At 42.8% G+C, this 22,311-nt stretch overlaps 1 protein-coding gene across 8 annotated transcripts in view; it reads left to right on the forward strand.

Moving 5' to 3' along the window:
• The window catches only part of ZHX3 (zinc fingers and homeoboxes 3), a 130,188-nt gene that overhangs the window by 21,144 nt on the left and 86,733 nt on the right, over positions 1-22,311 (forward strand). For 4 of the 8 annotated variants that reach the window (XM_034641305.1, XM_034641307.1, XM_034641304.1 and 1 more), the window contains exon 1: positions 106-283. The exons of 1 other annotated variant lie outside the window; for it this stretch is intronic. The gene's annotated coding sequence lies outside the window, so the exon portion shown is untranslated. Of the gene's footprint in view, positions 1-28; positions 68-105; positions 284-22,311 lie in introns of those variants that run through there. 3 more of the 8 variants (XM_034641308.1, XM_034641301.1, XM_034641306.1) reach the window with 3 other exon arrangements.

The following is a 22,311-nucleotide window of genomic DNA, read 5'->3' on the forward strand; positions in this document are numbered from 1 at the left end:
CGACGCGAGCGCCAGGGGGCGCGGAGGGGAGGGGGGCGCCCGCAGACGCCCGGCTGACCCCGCGAGGGTGCGTGTCCCCGTGCGCCGGTGCGGGACCGCGGGACCGCGTGGGCGCCCGGGAGCCCGGTGGGGAGCGCGCGGCGGGGCGGGGATGCCGGGCGGCCGGGAGCCCCTCGCTCCGGCTGCAGCGAGCCGCTGCGGGCGTGGGGCAGCCCCTGCCCCTGGCGTGGAGAGCGCCAGCTCCGCCGAGGAGGCAGCTGAGCCGGAACTCCAGCCGCTTGGGGTACAGTAGAGGCCTGAACCCCGGGACCCTCATTTGCCCACGCGAAAACACCCACCCTGGGGCCCAGGTTCCCGGATGCGGAAAGTGGCGTGTGAGCGGAGTTTGGGATTTCCATTCAGAGAAGCCTATCGGAAGTGATTGAGGAGCGGGTGGGATGGGGAGCTTAGGTGGAAAGTGTTTGAGAGCTTGAGTCACTTTGAGTTGCGTGGTTTGCATTTCTGAGCAGTGATTGCCCTGGGCTTGTGCCCTGGGAGAAACTGTTCTGTGGTGGGGAGGAGAGGTTAGGTAGAGGCGGAGGGAGGGCATACTCCTTTCTGTTTTTATCTGTGTCATGTGAACACATAGTATTTATTCATGAGAGTCCGCACATCTTCAGTTTAAAAAGGGGCGACAGTAGTTTCCATGTATACGTGTTCTTGTACGTTGTTATGTTGATGTTCTCAATTTGTAGTAAACTTAGCATCGCGGTATTTAGAAACTAAGAGAAAACGCCTCCTTAAACAATTGGTATTTTGCCGGCTAGTTCTCAGCCACGGGGAAAGAGCCAAAGCGCACTTCATTAGCTGGAACAACTTATTCGGGCTTAATTTGTTTCTAAGAGACATACAGTGGAAAAATCCAGAAGCAGCAAAGTAGTATCAAAGAGTCTTAGGAAATTAATGAAAGGGCCCTTCTATTGCTGCCTTGGAAAGATGGTATCAAAGTTGCTGTAGAGGACAGAGCTACTATGTAATGATAAACATATTAACCAAGTTGGTTTTGTGACCTTGATACATTGAGCAGAGCTTGATTTGTGCAGTGCTTCGTTCACACGCAAACATTGCATGGAAGTGGGGTAACTTTTGGAGAAAATGTTCCCCGTGTTTTGTTTGTTTTCATATTTAAGTATGACTTGAGACTAGAGCAGTCTACTGGTAGGAGCGTTTTTTTTTTTAAGGTAACATTAAAAATTACAAAAGTAATTCACATTTAAAGTATTAAACTAGAAAAACAAAGAAAAGCTTGAGAAAAATCCTGTAATCCCACAAACGATAGGAAACCACAATTAGCTAGTTATCCTTTTAGTCTTTTGTTCCTGTGTGTAAGTATTTTTCTTACAAAAATGCTACCAAACTAGGAGATTGTTTTATTATATGCTTTTTTCCTACTTATAAATAGATTATGTAAAATCTTACAGATTATGTCTCGTACATAAAGGCATGAGAGGAGGATGATGGACATAGGGATTCAATGGTGATTATACATAATTCTTCGCTTAATCTGATTTGCAGCTTTAAAGTACTCTGCAGCTGGAGATATTGTCTCCTCTTCTGTAGGTACATGTTTAACCTATTTATTACTCACAAAACTTGTGTATGAGTAAGAACTTGTGTTCCCTTTGTGACACTTTTAAAAAAATAAATCGGATCCTCTGCTTAGAGAGCTCCAGTAGCTTCTCACCTTAAAGTCAAGTCTGAAGTCCTTGCCGCGGCTAACTAGGCTATCTCCCTGTTCTCACTTCCAGTTTTGCCAAACAGATCACTTTGCTATTCCTTAAAAACCTGAGGCATACGCCAGCCTCAGTGCCTTTGCGTTTGCTATTTCTTTGGCCTAGAACTCTGTTCCCTGGACATCATGGGTCTCGCTTCAGGTCTCTGCTCAGATGTAACCTTATCAGGCTTTTCCTGACCCTGTGTAAAATACACCCCACTACTCTGTCCTCCCTAGACCTCCTTAACCTTACTTTTCTTCATAGCACTTACGCCCACTGGTGAGTATATATTTATTTGTTGGTTTATGTCTCTTTTCCCCCATTAACTAAAAAATGTGAGACTTTTTTCACTGATGTGTCCTTAGGACTCAGAACAGCACCTGGCACGTTATAGGTGTTTAACATTTGTTGAATGAATGAGTGAGTGAATGCTCATCATCCATCCATTCCTGTGATCTTCCTGTAGCCGGGTCCCTGGCTTTTAGATAGGTCTATCCTAAAGTGGGATCACAATCCGTTAAAAGTCAGGATAGTCCTTTCCTTTACATATCTGAGAAGAAGAATTTCACAAGTGAAGCTTATAGTCTTAGAATTATAGTCTTGATCTAACTTGAACAATCGAGGGAAGAAACATTTTTGGCAAATGTTACTGCCTTTCTTTTTTATACGCTATCCCTTGTGTCACATTGGAAATCTTTGAAAAGTATAAAGTATCCCAGTTATGTTTACAGCTGTGATTTCAATTTGGTAGTTCTTAGTGATAGTGTAAGCCTCAAAAGCATAGTGAGTTTTTTGTGTCAACAGATACCCAGAGATATAATTACAGCTTTAATGTGTTTTCATTTGAGGAGTAGCTATTATATTTACTTATTTTCCTGGCAATTCTATCCTTTTCAGCTCCTTGGTTATCAGTTTTTGGATGGCCTCACAGGTATACTTAAGTTTTTTTTTTTTTTAACATTTTAAAATAAATCCTTGATCTCTTGAGCATTTTACATCTCTCATGTGACTCTTGAACGGTTTGGAAGTACCAGTTTCATCTTTCAGGATGAAATGGTATCTGTAGTAAAACATATAATTGCATTTTCATTATAAGGATGGGAAAAATTTTATCTTGGGGTAGAATTTTTACAGAAAGGTTATAGCGTGAGTGTAAGCTTTTTAAAAAGCTTGAATTTCAAATAAACTACTTTTTAGTGAGATTTTGAAAAAAAAAATCCTTGTTTTTTGCCCATAAGAAAAAGGATTCCTTTGTATACAATCCAGAGACCTTCAAAAAATGTTTTTTCTTATGCCTCAAATATATAAGAACTTGGGAAAAAATCCTAAATGAAAATTTTCCTTTAAAGGCCTAAAAGGAATGCATTAAGAATTTATTTTTAGGGGCACCTGGGTGGCGTAGTCGTTAAGCGTCTGCCTTCTGCTCAGGGTGTGATCCTGGCATTCTGGGATCGAGCCCCACATCAGGCTCCTCCTCTGGGAGCCTGCTGCTTCCTCTCCCACTCCCCCTGCTTGTGTTCCCTCTCTCGCTGGCTGTCTCTATCTCTGTCGAATAAATAAATAAAATCTTTAAAAAAAAAAAGAATTTATTTTTATTTGTTCCATAAGCATTTACTGAGTGCACAGTGGGGGCAGTTCTTTGTGTTTTTGCATGGGCTACGTGACCACGACGATCATGTTCAGTTTTAGATTACCATCCTGCTTGCTTGCTTTTCTTCTTCTTCTTCTTCTTTTTTTTTTTTTTAAGATTTTTATTTTATTTATTTGATAGAGAGAGTGAGAGAGAGAGAGAGAGCACAAGCAGGGGGAATGGGAGATGGAGAAGAAGGCTCCCCACTGAGCAGGGAGCCTGATCTGGGGCTTGATCCCGGGACCCTGAGATCATGACCTGAGCCGAAGGCAGATACTTAACTGACTGAGCCATCCAGGCCCCCACCAACCTGATTTTTTATTATTTTTTTTTCTCTTTTGTCACTTGGCTACCTCCCTTCTCTCATCATATTCTCTCCCTAAATGATCTCATCTATTCCCAGGACTTTAATACCCTTTGAATGCTAATTCCCTTCCTTGGTTAGACCTCCTCCTGGATCTTTCTCTGGTTCTAGCCTTGCATTTTTACCCACTGCCTTCCTGGTATCTCTACTTGCTGCCCCACCATGATCTCAAACTTCATATGTCCAAAATATCTCCTTCTCCAACTTCTAGATTTATATTCCTCATTCCTGACTCCTGTCTTCACCCCCTGCCTTCCCTGAGACCTTATTGTCCTCTCATTGTTCAAGCCAAACACGTGAAAGTTGTCTTTGATTCTTCTGGATTCTTCACCCCACATCCAACCCATCAACACAGCCTGTTGGCCAAGGCTCCAGAATACCTCAAATCCTCCCTTCCCTCCATCCTAATCCAGCCACTGTCCTCTCAGCTGGATGACTGCCCTGCCTGTATCTGGTCTTCCAGCTTCCACCCTTGCCTTCTTCTAACCCCTTTCTCCATTGCTGCCGTAGTGATGCTACTAAAAAGCAAACCAGATCACATTACCCGCCTGCAATGGCTTCCCACTGCACTTAGACCCACACCCACACTTCTTAATCTGAAGTGCTCGGTCTCTGTCTCCCTCTCCAACCTCTGCTCCTCGCTCAGCCATTCTGTCAGGTTGGAACTGTCAGTTCCTCTAATGTGCGAGTTCTCCTCCTCTTCTGTACAGGCCTTTCTCTCTGCCTGGCATCCTTCCCCTATTCTTCTCATAGAAAGATCCTTTTCAAACATTTGCACTCAGCTAAAATGTCCCCCCTTAGAAGGGCCTTTCCTGATCACTCCATAAACAGTAGCTTTCTCCCTATTGTCGCCTCTTAGTACATGTGCATTTCCTGCTTAGTGTTTCACCAAAATTCTAAGTATCTCATTGATATGTTTCCTTCTTTATTGTCTGCTCTCCCAGGAGACTGAAAGATCTACAAAGGCAGAGACAGCCTTGGCCTGTTTATGGTACAGTCCTGGCACCCAGTGCTCTGCCTTGAATCCAGTGGGTGCAGGTCCTCAATACCTTTTGAATACTAGTTTTTATAATGGCTAACCTTTTTTGAGACTTCCAATGTGCCAGGTCCAGTGCTAAGTGCGATCATGTATTATCTTTAAATATCTGGGAGGACTGACTAATGTGACAGTGAATATTACATTATTTCTGCATCTTAGTTGAAAAAAATGAACTTAGAGGAATAAATTTTAAAGTTACACAGTTAAGAAAGTGATGGAGCTAGGATTTGAATCTATGTGATCTGACTGTAGAAACTTTCTTCCTATTCATTACTGCCTTCTGATGTGAATGTAGGGATGAATGAATGTCAAACAGGCCATAATAGTAATATCTGAGGGTTCTAAGCATACACTGGAGTATCAAAATTGGATTAGGGTGCTGCATTTCCTGGGAAGTTTCGTTAAAAATCACTATGCCGAAGCACATAGATTAGTTTGAGTTCTGTTTTAATTTTGCCTTCGCTGCTTTCTAGCTGTAAGCCTTTGGGCAAATTACTTAACATGTCTAAGTCTGTTTTTTCAGCTGTAAATGGAGAAAAATAATAGTTCTTATCTCACAGGGTCATTGTGAGTAACATAATTATACACAAAAAACCAATGAATGTTAGCTATTAATATTATAAGGAGGGAAAAAGCCCTCAGGAAAAGACTTGTAGCCCCATCAACAAATTAGAGTTTGGGTAAGAGTGACAGACCATAACTAACAGTATTGTTTCACTGACTCTGGCTTTGAATTTATAAAAACGATCAGGGAATTAACTATTTGGCTTATGATTTATATTCATTCTACTGATGTATGGCAACTTTATGTTTGGATTCAAACTTGTTAAATGTTTGAGGTAAGATAGTTTTCTTCTCTTTAAACTCCTTTTCATCTTAAGAAAGATTCTCAGGTTCTCAGGATAGATCTTTTGAGAGGCTGGCCATTTTTGAGAGTCTGGCTAGTTTTTTCTCTTTCATCAGAAAGATACTCACCAGGGGTGCCTGGGTGGCTTACTCAGTTAAGCGTCAGACTCTTGATTTCAGCTCACGTCATGATCTCAGAGTCATGGGATTGAGCCCCGTGTCAGGCTCAGTCTGCTTGGGATAGTCTCTTTCCCTCTGCCCCTCACCCCCCTCTAAAATAAAATCTTAAAACAGATATCGGGACACAGTTGAATTTTCTGGTGGGGTGGCTTAGGATCAAGTGCTCATTTGGGGCTTCCAACAACTCTATGAATTAGAGGGTGAGGTTGTCTGCTAAGATTAAGTGGGAAGAGGTCAGAGGGAAAGCAAGGAGATTTGACATATAATTGAAGTCAGGAAGAGTGAACTTGGGGCAATGTCCATGATTTCCTGACAGTTTCAGGATGGATTGGGGTGTCAGTAGCATTCAGCTGCCTGGTTTTAGGAGCACAAAAGGCATATAGTTGGATTGAGCTAGGGCTGAGGTGTGCTGGCGGAAGTATGATGGGGCAGAGGATCTGAGGGTATTGGCCAGGGAGTGATTAACATGACAGGTAAGGGTTTTTAGGCTGGATGAGGAGGAGGAAAGGACCAGAGGTACTGATGAAGTTAAGGAGTGGGTGTATTGGAGCGATGGAGAAATAGGAGGATATGGTTAGACAGGGGCATATGAGTGGAAGATTTCAGAGCTGGAGCAGTTAATTACTGGACATGACGGGCTCCTGGGTTTGCCACAGACACAAATGGCTGAAATGAAGTGAACTCAGTGAAGATGAGCAAAGTCAAGGAGGTTAAGTAACGGAGAGGCTGGTGAGTTGTTTGGGTCATCCATGTGATCAGAAAACCCATCACAGGGATGGCAGAACATCTGGGATGGAGAGAAGGAAGGTGTGCCAAGTCTTCAGTGAATGAAGTACCAGCAAGAGAAGGGGTGTATGGCCAGCCTGAAGTAGCCTTAGAATATCAGGGGATTTTGCCTGAGGACAGTGGAAGAGCAATGACCTGGCAACTTGATTGGTTGCCAGGTTTCTCTGGAGGAAGTTTGCCTTGGCCCAGGTTCATCATGCTTCAGAAGGAATCCCAATTCAAGTGGGCAGCACCCATGACATGTTGAATGTGTTTCTAAACTTGGTCATGAAAATCATCTAAGGCTGTATGTTAAAGAAATACAGATTTCAGGGCCCCATCCTGGGTCCACTGAATTAGAATTTATAGGAGAGGGAACTGAGAATGTGTGTTTTAAACTCTCCCGTTGCCACACACATACCTGGTACATCTTTATAATTAGGCAAGTTTGAGGAACACAGCTGTAGTGTTTAAGTTCATGGGGTCTGAAAGCTGACTGTCTGGGTATGAAGGAGGTGAGGCTGGTGGGAGTGAGCCTTGGCCCATGACTCTTAATAGCTTAGCTCTCCAGGCCAGTCTGATACCAGAAGCAGTGAATTAAGGGACCCACCATTAGAGGCAAACACGCTGGTCCCAGCAAGAAGAGACAGGTGGTGATGACAGAGATGGAAACGCTGTACAAAGTAATTCAAAGTACAGCAGTTTGGGGGCATTCATTGTAGAAGAAACAGTCCTGTTTGCCTCAGTGGTCCCTGAATACATTAATTAATCATAATTGTCCTATTCAATGGGAATAGGTTAGGTTATGGTTTGGTTAGTTCTGAAGGCTGAGAAGGAAGTAATGAAACTTAGAATGCTTTCTGTCCTAAGCTAGCATGTTGTAGTGCTTCAGTTATGCTTAAAATTGACTTATGTGGCACATTTCTGTCTCTGAAGATATGGAACTAAAACATTTACTCACTGACAAGTTAAAGACCAGAGTGGTGATTATCCGCAAGGGGCTGCATACATGATTAGATACTTAATACCACGATGACAGCAGCCCTACCACCCCATTCTCTGTTTTTTCACCAAGAAAATTCTGTTCCTTTTCATGACAAGGAAGAGGACTCCTGCAAAAGAATAGCTACTGAGAGGCAACTTAGAGTTAGCCATTCTTGGCTGACCATTTAGAGTCCCCTGTTGCTAGTAAGGAGGTTTGAGTTTGAGCTGCAGTGTTTAGAATATTTAAACTTTACTTCCAGCCTGGTTTGTCATACCCAAACACTAAAGCTACAGGAAAAGAATGTTGTCAGCCTTGCTGGAAGTGGTTGCTATGGACCTTGAGCTGAAAACTTGATTTACTCTATCATGTGTTCCATTTCTTATTTCCTTTTAGCACGGCTGGTAGTGACGAGCCTGGCTTTCAAACTGCTGAACTGGGTGCCAAACATGGCATAACATCTTGGTTATATTCCTGTCACTTACTACATCCTTCCATTTACTGCCTCATCTCCTTGGTGAACTACAGGGAGCCACTTGAATGCATGGCCTGAGACCTAGAAAATGTGGCAATGGAGGTTTAGTAATGCCAATTCAACCAGAACTTTCCATTTGCAAGTTGAGATTTTTTAAAAAGTAATTCCATTTAGGAAAAAAAAAAAAGGAAATTTGGAATATTTTTCCCTCTAAGAAAAACATCTTCTAAAGCTGAGAAATATTGAACAGAGACCAATGAATATTTTAATGATAGTATTTTAATATCACACTTATCTGCCCTACACAGCTCAGGAACCCCTGAATTCTGTTGTATTATGAAGGCTCTGCTGTATTATGGTACTCTTTATAATGTTTCAATCACTAAGCATACTCAGTTGGTGAAGTGTTTGTATGCCTACTGTGAACTAGGCAGCATGGGGTTAAGAAAGGTCTCTGTTTTCAAACATTTTTTAAAGGATGCATTTAAATCTCCGACCTCAAGAAGTCTATGCTGCATGCTGCAAAGGAGGTATAATAAAAAATGTAGGATCACAGAGGAAAGAGATTATTTCTGGTGGTGAGTGGAAGTGGTGAGAGGGGATGGGAGGGTGCTTTCAGGGAGTGTTTTATTCAGACAGGATCTTGAAGGTTGGGTGGAATTTGGAACTTACATTTGATATTTTCTGTTTACTAAGGCATCATTTATTTTAGCGAGACTACAGAGATACTTTGGTGCTTAACGAATTAAATTTCACTCATCTAGAATGCTTCACTCCTTAATTTTTTGGGGCAACTTGTCTTTTTAATTAAGTGTGAAGTATTAAGGAATGTATGGTGGAGAAGAGCTTTTATGGAAGCCCTTAAAAATAATCTTGGGATCGTAGTGGATGTCTCAAATTCCAAAAGAATTGGAAATACACTGCTATGGTGGTAAACAGAAAACCAGAGTGATAATGGAAGGTATATGTTTAGATATATGGTTTAGGATTTGAGGGAAGAAGGAGCTCTAAGTGCGGTTGGTGAGGCCTTTATAGGAAAGGAATAGTCGGCCATGTTAGGAGACCTCTCGAATACTCACCGTCTCATTTCTGAATGTCTTTCTTGGGAATGGTTGGCAATGAGGGCAGGAGAGCCCTCTGGGCTGGGGCCATAATGAACTGAAGGAGGCCATCTCCTCTTCTTTCTCCCTTGTTCTTAGCGTGGCTAACTAAGCACAGAGAGTTTTACAGAATGGCTCTACCTGCTCCAGTCCTCTGTGTGCATTGTTTCTGGGCTTGGTCTTCCTCAAACCTACATATTTCTGCCACAGAGTGAAGGCTCTTTGGCTGATGTGTGTCCATTTGGGTGAATCCTCACTCCTTTGGCAAGCTCATTTCTTGCTGTGGCAGGTTAGTTACATCTGGACCATTGTGGCAGCCTTGCAAATGGTCATTGTTAGGTCTGAGACCTTGCGGTCAGTTTTTCCTTTCCCCACGTAAGACTGAATTTTCAGTCTTCTCCTTGCCCTGTCAGTTTGACACTTAATTTTCCACGAAGCTGAAAACATACCATTTGCTACCTTTTGTGCTGAAATGGGGCCCTGGGTCAGAATGCTGATCTTTTTGGAAATCAGCATATATGGTTTTGAAAAAAATAGTATTTTCTTTGTTTATTCCTGATAATGCCAGTAGCATTTTAAAAGCTATTTCCTTAATATCTTACCATGCCATTACCATTCCTTAATATTTTACCATGCAGGTGACTAAAGCAACTCTAAGAAAATGAAACCAGTCACTCCCCAATAATGTACATACTGTGTGCCTCCCGTGTATCAGGTTCTGTGCTAGACACCAGTGGGGAGCAGTTAGACATGGTCTTTCTCTGGCCTCATGGCACTTACAGTTTGGTGGATCCATGGTTGGGAAGCTCTGATGGATTTATAGATAACTATAAGCCTGGAGGCTTAGTAGTCCTGTTTTTGCCATTTACCAGTGACGTGACCTTAGGCATTTGACTCTTTTTTCTGTCAACTGTAATAAAAAAAATCTTTTAACAAGGTTTATAAGAGTTTTATAATAAATGACACTACATAGAAAACTTTGAGAAGATCAGGTTACAATATCTGCAAATATAGCTGGGGGTAATCAGTCCCCGCTTTGTCTAATAGGAATGGTTAACGGAGGGTTTCCACTACCCTGTGGCTTCAGAGAATGCCATGTACGTTCAGAAAATCCCCAAATGTAATACTTGGACCGAATATTACTAGTATCTCACTAATTTTAATGTTTTTAAATAATAAGAAAACTAGCTATTTTTTGGTGCCTGGGGTTAATATAGGCTATTTAGCCATCCCTCATGAACTGTAGATTTAATACATACTGGTGTTATTTCAGAAAACAGTACTCCTAGATATTTACTATCTAACCAGAAATTTATTACTCCAACAATGGCTGTGTGATAATACTAATAGTCTAATACATACCGTTGACTTACAGAGTAGAAAGACAAAAGTTTCTCTGAACAATAATTAGAATAAAAGTATCCTTTGTAAATTATAGAAAATATCTTTAGTTTTTACAGATTTAGGTAGATAAGCACCCTAAATCCTAAATCCAAAATCATCCATTTTGAACTGTATGATTCCTTTTTGTCTTTCTGTTGTTTATGGTCCCTTCTCCTACATATCCCTGAAGAACTAAGACCTTTCCTTGTAGGTATTTTCTGTAGTAACCTAGGTAAGACCTTAGTCTTTCAGAACCTCAGTTTAGTTGTAAAATGTGCCTTTTCTTTGCCATGTCTACTTAACAGAGATGTTGAGACATTCAGGCAAAGGATTGGAATGGGTGTGCTTCTGTCTGTGTGATGATTCTCATTCAGTCATAGGTGTAGTGGTCAGGTAATTCTGGCAAATGAATGTCTCGGAAGGGCTGTATTTTGATTTATAGTACCGCCTTATTCAAGTTTTCGGATTCTTTCTCATTAAAATGCAGAGCCATCCACATCTTTTGGTCCCATTCTCACTTAGTAGCATTTCACTTCATGCTTGGTTAGCCGTTCCCCACCGATTACTGAGCCTCTGCTATGTGTAGGGTGCTGGGGATGTAGAGGCGAGAGGGCCAGACCCTCTTGCTGTTTGAGTGGGGAATGAGCCCAAGACTACAGCATTAATTCCTGTCTGAATTTCCAGCCTCCTGGCCTTTCCTACAGATTTCAGACTTGCCAGTTCCTACAGTTGTGTGAACCGGTTCCTTAAATCTCTTAATTCTGCACGTGTGTGTATACTTAACACACATACATGCATGTATCCTGTTGGTTCTGTTTCTCTGGAGAACCCAGACTGATACAGTACTTAACAAATCCTGTCATTGTTGATGCAGAAAGAGGAAGAACAAGTGGGGTAAACAAAATGCTTAGTGTGGTTTTAGCCGTGTTGTGTTTGAGGTGCTTGTGGAATCTACATGGAGATATCCACAGGCAGATGTAGTGACGTCGAGGAGAGCTCACCTGAGTGGTCTGGACTGCAGACCACTGAAGTTACCAGCTTGTATCTGTCAGTTGAAGCTATGTTTGTAGATGATTTCAAACATAGAGTATGTCAGGTAAGAGGAGGTACCAAGATGGAACCTCAGGAAAAAACCAACATTTAGAGGAGAGGCAGAGAAAGAGGAGTTAATGAAGGATAAGAAAGGGAGTAGACAGAGAGGAGGATACCCAAGAGAGAGTGGGGTTGTGGAAATCAAGGCAGAGGGGAATTTCAAGGAGGGAGTGCAGCACTGTCAAGCACCTCAAGGTCAAGAGAAGTGTTGGTATATGTCCATTGAACTTAGCTCCTAGGAGGTATTATTAGAGGTGACTGTTTCAGTGTCATAATACATTACAGTGGGTGGGTGGAACAGAGAATCCATGGTGGTGAAGTGGAGATGCATGTTTGCTGCTCCTTTTTCTTCAAGGAGGTCACTTAGGAAGTGTGAGGATAAGGGGCTGTGGGAAAGGATGATTTTAGGATGAGAGGGGCTCTAGTGTATTCAGAGCCTGAAGAGATGGAACTAGAAGAGAGGAAGAAGGCAGAGATCAAGGGGAGAAAGGTCATATTCTTGCTCAAGTACTCCTCCAGGGGTAGGGGGACAGGCATGGGGATGGTCAGTAATATTGCAGGGGTGGGGGGGTGCCTCCTTCACTCTGTATGCAAAGAGGTAAGGCTGTTTGGGGGTTCAGATATGTCTACAGAAGGTAGGAGACTAGAAGTTTTGCTCAGCCATCAGAAAGAACGATTACACAACATTTGCAGCAACATAGACAGGACTGGAGGAGATTATGCTAAGTGAAATAAGTCAAGCAGAGAAAGACAATTATATGGTTTCACTCATTTATGGAACGTAAGAAATAGGGAGATCGGTAGGAGAAGGAAGGGAAGAATGAAGGAGGGGTAAACAGAAGGGGGGAATGAACCATGAGAGACTATGGACTCTGGGAAATAAACTGAGGGCTTCGGGGGGGTGGGGGATTGGGATAGGCCAGTGATGGGTATTAAGGAGGGCACATATTGCATGGTGCACTGGGTGTTATACGCAAAATGAATCATGGAACATTGCATCAAAAACTGGGGATGTACTGTATGGTGACTAATATAACAAAATAAAAATTATATAAAAATAAAAGAAGAAGTTTCGCCCTCATCAAAGCTTCTATGTTCTTTGCGAAGTGGACCTTTGGCAACGACCGATAGCTGGGATGAGCTGGTGCAGTAAGGTCTCTGAAGACAGGAGCAAAGGTATAAAGTGATTGCCGTGGGGCTTGAAGTACAGGCTGATTATTTCTCCACATTGTCTCTTGAATGGAAGTTAAGCTCTGCAGTCTGATGTTTGTACAGTCCTCCACAATCTGCCTTTAACTACTTCTGCCAGGCTGCCTACCTTTTCTGTGTCATTCCAGCGCCCTTGTATTTCAGTCGTGTTTCTGCCATAGCACTAGGATGAGGCTTGGAGAGACTGGGGGCTGTAGGGAAGATGCCATTGGATGTGGAGTCAGGAGTCCTGTGGTCCAGTCTTGCCCCCACATTTGCTAGCTATGGGGCCTTAGACACAGCTTACACGCTCTAGGTCTGTTTCTTCATTTGTAAACTGTTCATTATAACAATAGTAAGCGATGTTGGTGATAGTTGTGTCAGAGGAGAAAATGTAATTTAAAGTACTATGAAGAGGATAAGTGCTATATAAATGGAGCTGGTGTCACGAGGCCATGAGTAACCCTAGCTCCAGGCTTTTGTATAAATGTTCGTTACCACTAGAGCCCTCCGCATTCTGTCCCATTATCTAAATTCAGCCTGTATTACGTAGAGACATGCTAGCTCCTGTAGCAGATAGATTCCTGCTGGAATCTCAGTGGCTTTAAACAGTCGACATTTTCATGCCCATTTCAAATCCAGTCAGCTGCGGGGGTGGAGGGGCCCAGACTGATGGATGCTCTGCCATCTTCATACCAGGGTTTGCAAGGTTGCCCTGAGTGTCCACATCCCACCAGCAGAGTGGGGGAAGAGAAAATGTGGATGACTGTCCGGGAGGCTTTTATGTAGCAGGCTTAGGATGGGAGCTGGTGACCAAGGCCAAAAGAGAGAGGGCTGAGAGAGGCATTTCCTGGGTGGGAGGTGAATTTGGAGTGCGTGGGTTTTCACGTGTGCGGAGTGGTGGCAGGGGCTCTGAGAAGCATGAGGCAGTCCTGTGTAGCACTAGGACAGAACAGACAGGCAGCTCCTCCTGCCTTCATGGACAGCGTGGGAAAGGCTGAGGAGCCTAGGACTGGTTCCTGGGGAAGGCCAGTGCTGCAAAGGTGGGAGAGAAACCCACAGATCAGGGGACATAGGTGGGTGAGAATTGGGGTGTTTATACACCTTCTGAGATGAGCTTCCTAACAGCTGGCGGTGCAGACACTGTTTACCTTTTCCAAGATGAGAAAACTGATGAGGTGGCGCCTCGACAAAAGCCGCACAACTGATAAGCAGCAGAGAAATGAGCTCCAGCTTGACTCCCCAACATCAAAGCCCCTGGCGGGGAGCTGGAAAAGCTGGACTCTGCGGTTGGTTGGAGGTGAAGCCCTGGACACGGGGTAGAGGAGGACCTCTGTGTTGGCCACTCCTTTTAAGACTGATTCACCTTTTGGCTGCTTCAGTTGGAGGAGGGCAGGCGAGACAAGAGCATTCCAGGCAGAGGGAGCAGCCTGAGCGAAGATCCTGAGGTTGCACTGTGCTTACAGGGTTTGGGGGCTGACAGGAGGCCAGGCCAGTCTATGGCAAGCAGCAGGGGGATTTGCCTACGAAGATGCTGGAGAGGAAAGTGGGGGCCCACATCATACAAGAAAGTTAGGCCATGGCAAAGAGTTAAGATTTATTCTAAGGGCAGTGGGAAACCATTGTACATTTTGACTGGTTTGGGGCAACGGGGTGGGGGGGTAGGATGGTCCAATTTTGAGTTTAAAAAAAACTGTCTGGCTGTTGTGGAGAATGGGGAGAGGGGAAGCCATGGTGCATATTGAACGTAGTGGGTGAGGGAAGAGGAGGAATTTAGTAGAAGTGAGTCTGGAGCTCCAAGCAGAGGTTCAGACTGGTAAGGAAAATTAGATCCTGTATTTCCTGTTGGCTCACTCCCTGTTCTTAGCCATGCTTCCTGAACGTAGCCTTATCCACAGTGTCTACTTCCTTACCTCCTCAACTCAACCTCTGTGCTTTGGCTTCTGTCACTGTCACTTCCTTGAAATGTCTTGGGCAAAGGGCATGGCCCTCTATGGTTAGCCAAGTCCAAGCCTTTAGCTGTCTTGTCTGGCTTGGTTAGCATCCAGTCACACTGTGAGCTATTCCTGCCTTGGAATGCTCTTCTCCTTTAGCCTCTTGTCTCTCCGGTTCCTCATCCTGTGACCTCTTTGTTGTCCCCCAACTCCTCAGCCCAGCCCTGAAATGATAGCATTCCCCAGGCTTCTGACCTTGGTCCTCCTGGGTTTCCTCTGTGCCTCTCCTAATAGAGAGAGCCCTGCCCTCTTTCATCACGCCAATGCCTACTTGCCTTTCTAAGCTTCATCTCAGGTGCCCCCTCCTCCAGGAAGCCTTTCCTGACCCCTCAGATCGGGTTAGGTGTTGCTTCTCCTCCTTTTGCATTTCTCCTGGAGCATAAAGTGGATATGATAGCACTTAGCACCCTGCTTACTTATTTGTCTCCCCAGTCTAATCATGCTCAAAGGCTAGGATTACAACTAAAGGCCCTGCGATCTAGGACAAAGATTGCTTCCTGCAGTTTAGGTGAAAGCCACACTTTGTAATGAAGGAATCTACACCTGATTGTGTGTCCTTTAGTGGGGCCGTCATTTCTCACTGGGTCTCAGGGCTGTGAATTGTAGTATAATATCTTCTGTGAACAGAAGGAATTAATTCAGAATTAGTAATTATCTCCATCTTCTGAAAGGAGAAGAAATCTGAGAATTTAAGAATATGAATTGCTTCAGAAGAGTTTCCAGGGGTGCCTGGGTGGCACAGCGGTTGGGCGTCTGCCTTCGGCTCAGGGCGTGATCCCGGTGTTGTCGGATCGAGCCCCACATCAGGCTCCTCTGCTGTGAGCCTGCTTCTTCCTCTCCCACTCCCCCTGCTTGTGTTCCCTCTCTCTCTGGCTGTCTCTATCTCTGTCAAATAAATAAATAAAATCTTAAAAAAAAAAAAAAGAGTTTCCAAAGACCTGCACTGCCTAGAAATTTGGTTTCCCACACCCTTGCTCCCACTTCAAAAATTGTCATTATGTGCCTTGTATTTTGTGATTCCACAGTTCTGGGTTTGACGTTACAGTCGCCTCTTGTGGTGATGAGCACTAAAGTTCCCCGGCTGAATTGTGATAGCCTTCGAAGGCAGCAACTAGGGTGAATGAAAGACCAGCTTCTGCCTTGATCCCCTCCCTCCTGCTAACCAGCTCACCGTGTGAATGAAAAAGGACACACGGGCACAGACAGTGGTGCACACTCAGGCACGCAAGTCACAGCCTTGCCGTTTCCGCAAGGTGGGTAAGGCCACAAAATTCTCACTTCCTCCAAATGTTGTCTGCTACTCTTCTGAGTTCTTTTTGTCTTTCTCTCGGTTCCAAACCCACTTTATGCTTTTTTTTTTTTTCCTTTGGCAGGTAGAACAAAGAAAATGTTGAATCACTTTTTTCCCAGCGGCTTGATTTTTAGAATCTTTTTTGATTTTTTTACAGTGTTCAGTTTTCCCAGCCTGACTTGAGCAGAAGGCAGAGATGCCTTTGACTAACTGTGACTCTTGGTTTGATGACTCAGAATAATGCTACAGGTTGTACTTGTGCCTTGTTGATGTAGTGTGGAGCGGATTAGCTTTTAAGAAAGAACACTATGGGCTTGTTGTCATTTGTTTTTAACTGTAGACATCTCTCAAATGAAGTAAGACTGCCTAAGTGTATTTAATGGTGGACTGAATTTGAGTCCCCATCTTACTCTCTCAAGAGTTTGTTGTTATTAGGATGAGCAGTGCTTACGCACGAGCCACACTTTATTGATTCCGGACATGTTTACTTCTGGTGTCCAAACAAGACATTGGGATTGCGGACTCTCAGATAGGAAGTAGAATAGGCTTTTCCAGTATGCCCACTGGTGAGATGCCAACTCCCCTTCTCATGTGGGGGATTTCTCTGTTAGCCCAAGAAGATTCTTCCTCACAGGAAGCTATCTATAATCTGTCTTGTGACCTTTGACCCATTGGGTTTATTTAGTTTTTCACCACCATATGCAACATATACAACCCTTCAAGTGTGTGAAGACAGCTATCATCACTTTCATCCCCCAGGCCTTTCCCCTCCAGACTGTGATAGCTGGGTTCTTGGGATGTTTCTTATTGTACGTACCTTGATTCTAATAGATCATCCCAAGGTTTTGTTGGTTTTTTCTGGTGGCTCTGTCTCTTGTTGAAGTTACTCTCAGCTGAAACCCACCTCTGAGTGGAAGTTCAAAAATGTCTAATTAATGGATTTCTTTTATCTCAGTGGTCTTAACCATAAAGCATTTTGTTACATTTGGTAATATTGTAATATTTCCCCCTAAAAGAAAACAAAGGCTTTTAAGTACTGGGGTGCAGTTGCAATGCCAGTAAGGCCACAGAAGTTGATTTCTAGCTACAGAAGAGGTAAGCAACTTCATCTGGCTCTGATAATAAAACCGAGCATTGGCTGAGTCCTCGTCGTGTGCCAACCACTGTGCCAAGGACTGCTATGCATATCATTTAATGTAACAACCCCGGTTATAAAGATACACTAATACTAGATGTTATTACTGACCTCATGTTAATGATGAAGAAACCGAGGCTTATAAAAGTTGAGACTTGCCCAATTTTCCCATGTTTCAGCGTGACCCAGACCTTGAGCTCGTAATACACCACTATACTGCTTCTCTAGCATCTTTTTGCTAGGCAAAGCTCTGTGTGTATGCAGTGCCCTTCTCCTGTGCCTCATAGTTAGCTGTTTTTCTTAAAGTGTAAATTTTGAAAAGAAAGAATTGGATTGTTCTTTGCAACTCACCAGGGCACTTAGAAGAGTGCACCTGGTGGGTGCTTACAGTAAACCTGAGGTCCTTAGTTATAGGTCTTGAGACCCAACAACACGAGATGAAACGTCTAAGAATTCTTTGGTCTCGAGTGGTCTCTGGTGCCCCTCCAGATCCCGTATGACCATCTTAAACCAATAAAAGTGTAATGCCATCATGGTGGGCTAGAACTAAACCTTTGATTTGCCTTTGGGTGACTGGCTAGCACAGACCAGATGGGAGAGAGTATGGCTGTTGGAGTTAAAGTTAGGCTGGCAGGCAAATACCTGTATTCAGTCCTGGCTCTGCCTTATGCACCCTCTGGGAGCTTCAGTGTCCTCATTTCGTGGGAGTTGGGATAGAGAGAAAGGCAGGATTTGGGGCGGGGAGTTGATTACTCCCTGTTCTTTTCCTGCTCTTTCAGAGGTTAAAATTGGTATTGGAGATTCAGTTCTTGTGCCTTGTTTCCCAACTCCACACTTGAAACAGTGGCACAGTTGGAAGGATGGGACTTGGGGAGGCTACTCTTTCCCCCAGCCCCCAAGAGATTGGTGACTTGGACACCATTATTAACCTGGGATAAAACTGGACTCATTAACTGCTTGGACTGAGGAATTGAAATATGGGTCTGCCTGGAACTTCTCCCCCAATTCACAGGGCCCTAAAGGTTTAGGGACTGGTGGTCTGTGTCTGTGGCCTATATGTGTGTGTAGTGGAAGGTAGGGGAAAAAGTACGAGGTAAGCATTTCTTGAGCATCACCACGTGCTAGGGACTTTCTCATGACACAGTCACCTTTTGGGGGTAAGTAGTATTATTTCTGTGTTATAGATGTGGAAAATTTGAACCCAGATCTCTTGGCCCTAAGTCAGTCCAGTCCTGGTGATCCTTGTGGTGACAGATGGTAGCCAGATATCCTTCACATCTGACTGCCTGCGGCCCACTCCAGAAAGCCACAGTTCATGGCATTGCTGGGAGAACAGGGGAGGACTGTAAAAGAAGGGTGTATATTTTTTTTTCACATCTGTGAACTTGAAGAGAAGGGAAAAAAAAAAAAGAGGAAAAAAACTCAACTTGGCATGAATGATGTTAAGTGAGATCAAATAAGGTGAAAAGCAAAATAGAATCCAGAAATTTAGTTTTGCTTTTACCCAAAGTTCACGGGCGGCTGCTGTACAAAGTCCTTTTTACTTGTCACAACTGTTGAGCCCTTTTCATAACATGAACCTCATTATCTTTTGCTTTTGTTTATGAACTTAAATAGCTTTATAAAAGACAAAGGATCAATTGAACACAGACTATGTGTCGCCTTTGTTATTTCATTTCTTGCTAATGTATAAATTATTGTTTTAAAGATTTATTTATTTCAGTGAGGGTGAGAGAGTGAGGGGGGAGGGGGCGGAGAGAGATACTAAAGCAAATTGTGCACTGAGCATGGAGCCCCATGTGGGGCTCGATCTCACAACCCTGAAATCAGACCTGAGCCAAAACCAAGAGTCGGCACTTAACTGGTTGTGCCACCCAGGCGCCCCTGATGTGTAAATTATTACACTTATGAGTTAAAATTATTTTAATTCCTGATATAGTCATTGTAAAAGTATTTTTTTGAATAGTCAACAGTGAAGTAGAAATTTTATTTTTATTTATTTATTTATTTATTTATTTATTTTAGTGGGGGGAGGGAGAAGAGGGGCAGAGGGAGAGAGAGTCTCAAGTACTCTGTGCTGAGCACAGAGCCCAACACGGGGCTCCATCTCATGACCCTGAGATCATGACCTGGGCCGAAATCAAGAGTTGGATGCTTAACAGACTGCGCCACCCAGGCGCCCCGGGAGAACTCTGAAGTAGAAATTTTAAGTAAAAGAAAGAGGAATCCTAACACACTAGTAAATAAACTTTTAATTTTTCTTTTTTCCCCTAGTTTTTGTTGCGCACATGCGTAAATTTTATGTGGCTGGAATTGTACAAGTTTATATTGTTTTCTTGTCATTATGACTATGTTTCCATGTTGCTGTATAACTTTCATAATTATTTATAATAGTTTATCAGTTTACCTTAAATATTCTCCTACTTATTGGTCATTGTTATTTATTTACCCTGCTCCATGTCATGAAACAGATTGGCAATTTTGTTGAACATTGGTTTATTCATTATTTTTCTTTATAAACATTGTTCATTTGCATCTTCATGCACTAGTTTCCCACCCCTCCCTCTTTTGTTCTTTCTGGCAGAGGGAAAGGAATTGTTATATTTTTAGGATAATTTCTCAGAAGTGAGATGAGCAACTCCAAAGGTATATCAGAGAACATTAAATGTGGTAGTTTTAGAAGTTACTGAGTGAATCAAGATTATAATTAAAATGAGTCATTAAGCAAGGTTGTCACTTAAAATGTTAATGTGAATTTTTTATTAAGTCCTATGTTTTAAAAATTATTACTAAAGGAGAAATTAGATATCATTGATGTTTACATACAAAATTTAGCTGAAACCCTAAGTTGTGATTAAGCTTTAAAAAAATTTTGTTCTTGGCTAAATTGAATGCAGTGTAATTCTGAACAGATCTTGTATTTGATTAATGGTATCAGTCCCAGTTATCCTGAAGCCCTGGAATATTAGCATTGGCCCGGCAGTCCCCTGGGCTCTTCTCTGGGAGGGGGTCATCCCCTCCCTAACCCACCCTGCTCAGCCACTTCTGTGTATCCACTCCTTTGCAAAGCTGGAGCCCTCTGGCCAGAAGGGCTTCTTTGTATGGTGCCATTACCCTTCTACTTGCCTTCCATGAATGGTAGTTCTGCTTTCTCGAGCAACAGTCACGTTTCTTCCACTGGTCAGGAAACTTGAGAAAATCAGAGATCAGTTCTGATTTTTGCTCTCTGCATCCTTAGCTTCTGACATAGTTCCTGGCACATAGCAGATGCTCAAACACATTTGTAGAATGAAATGTCTCAAGACAGTCTTTCAAATATACGAATATAACCATGATGTCCCCACCTAGTCACCTCTTCAGGTTTAATTTTCTCCAGTTCAGCCATTCCCCATGATAGAATTTCTAGACCATTTTCCCTCTCAGTCAGTTTCTCACCATTGTCTGTGGTCACAGATTGCTGTCATTTATTCTGTTAGAATATGTGGCCAGATTGGCAGCCAGTTCTCCAGAAGCAGTCTGATTTGCAGTAATAACATTCAAGTGGGCATTACTTTTTTTTCCTCCTTTAGCAAATCCCTAGTTGTTTATATCTTTTCATGTGATCTGCTGTCAAGCCTGGTTTCTTCTAAGAGGTGCTTCTGCAGTTGAGTGTTTCCTTCTAGATTAGTGTCACTTGGGATTTGATGAGGGCTCTTCAGTATCCTTATGTGAATCATCAGTAAAAATGAGGAACAGGGGTGGCCCACGGAAGAGCTCTGTGGAAACCTTCCTTCAAATTGACAGTAATCCCCTAATCCCAGGCTTTTCAAACTGGGGTATGCATACAGTTTATCTGGGAATTTGGTTAAAATGCAGTTTCTGATTCAATAGGTCTTTGTGTAACCTGAGATTCCATCTTTCTCTTGAGTTCCAAGGTGATGCTGATGCTGTGGGTCTATCAGGCCATACTGAAGTAGTGAGGCAAGGTTTTTGGAGTTGTTCATGAAAACAAATCCTTCAGTGTCTGGATAGCTGTGTTGTGCCCATCAGAGCCCCCAACAGATACTCTCTGATGCAGTTACTTGACCCCATACCCAGAGGTTTGTCTCTTACCTCACTAGGTAAGTGAGGAAAACAAGAGGGGTACTATTCCACCAGCGTCCAAGTGGTTGTGTGCCTCTCCATGCATGTTTAATTGGATGCTTTGTTCCAGCATAACCAACATATTTAGCAAGTTTTCAGGTTTCTTACTATCTGGACATTTGATAAAGTGGTCATGTATACTGAACACATTTTTAAAATTATTTATCTGGCATGCTTTCGTATACCAGAAAGTTACCCAAGGAGAAAGTTTTTTTAAGTTTTAAAGATAGTTTTTTAAACATTGGTTAGAAAGTATAGTGTTACTGATAAAATTCTTTTATAAGAAATGTTAAGGAGCATCCAATTTTTTTTTTACTCTATTGGAATTTGGAGAAAATGGATGCATTGTTGAAATTACTGAACTGAAAGATACTCATGCAGCTGGCAGCCTTTCAGGAGTAGATTAGCAAGTGAGTTCCCTAGAACTCGGGTTGGGGAGGTCATGAGCATCTGATCCCCCTTTTCTCCAAGCTTTTAATCTTTTAGCTTAGGGGACAGGTGCTTTTCTTTTGCCTTTTGTACAAAGCAGAGAACACTATGTCCAAGACTTTTGGGGGGGAATTTTAAGAGATGATTATTATGTCAAAATTTGAATGACACAGGCATTTACACTTGCTTATTTTGTAGAGCTCAGTGTGATCTGCTCAGGGTGTGTCTCTGCATTAGAGATTCCCTACCTCTTTGTGAGGTAGGCTCTTATTTCCTCAAAGCTGTAGGTTGAATAGAAAGAAGTGTTTTGCTAAAGTTTTTGAAAGGGAAGTTTTGCTTTGAATCATTCCGCAGGTTAAGCACCTTCTGAGCTCAAAGGTTGTGCTTAGAAATTGAGGAGCATTCTCCTTTCCTGAGCCGGACTTTGGGAAGCAGTGTTCTTTTTTATCTTTATTTTTTTAATTCTAATGTTTTTTATTATATTACGTTAGTCACCATACAGTACATCCCCGGTTTCCGATGTAAAGTTCGATGATTCATTT

The sequence above is a fragment of the Ailuropoda melanoleuca genome, chromosome 13 (genome assembly GCF_002007445.2).
Source record: "Ailuropoda melanoleuca isolate Jingjing chromosome 13, ASM200744v2, whole genome shotgun sequence".
Classification (NCBI taxonomy): Eukaryota; Metazoa; Chordata; class Mammalia; order Carnivora; family Ursidae; genus Ailuropoda; species Ailuropoda melanoleuca.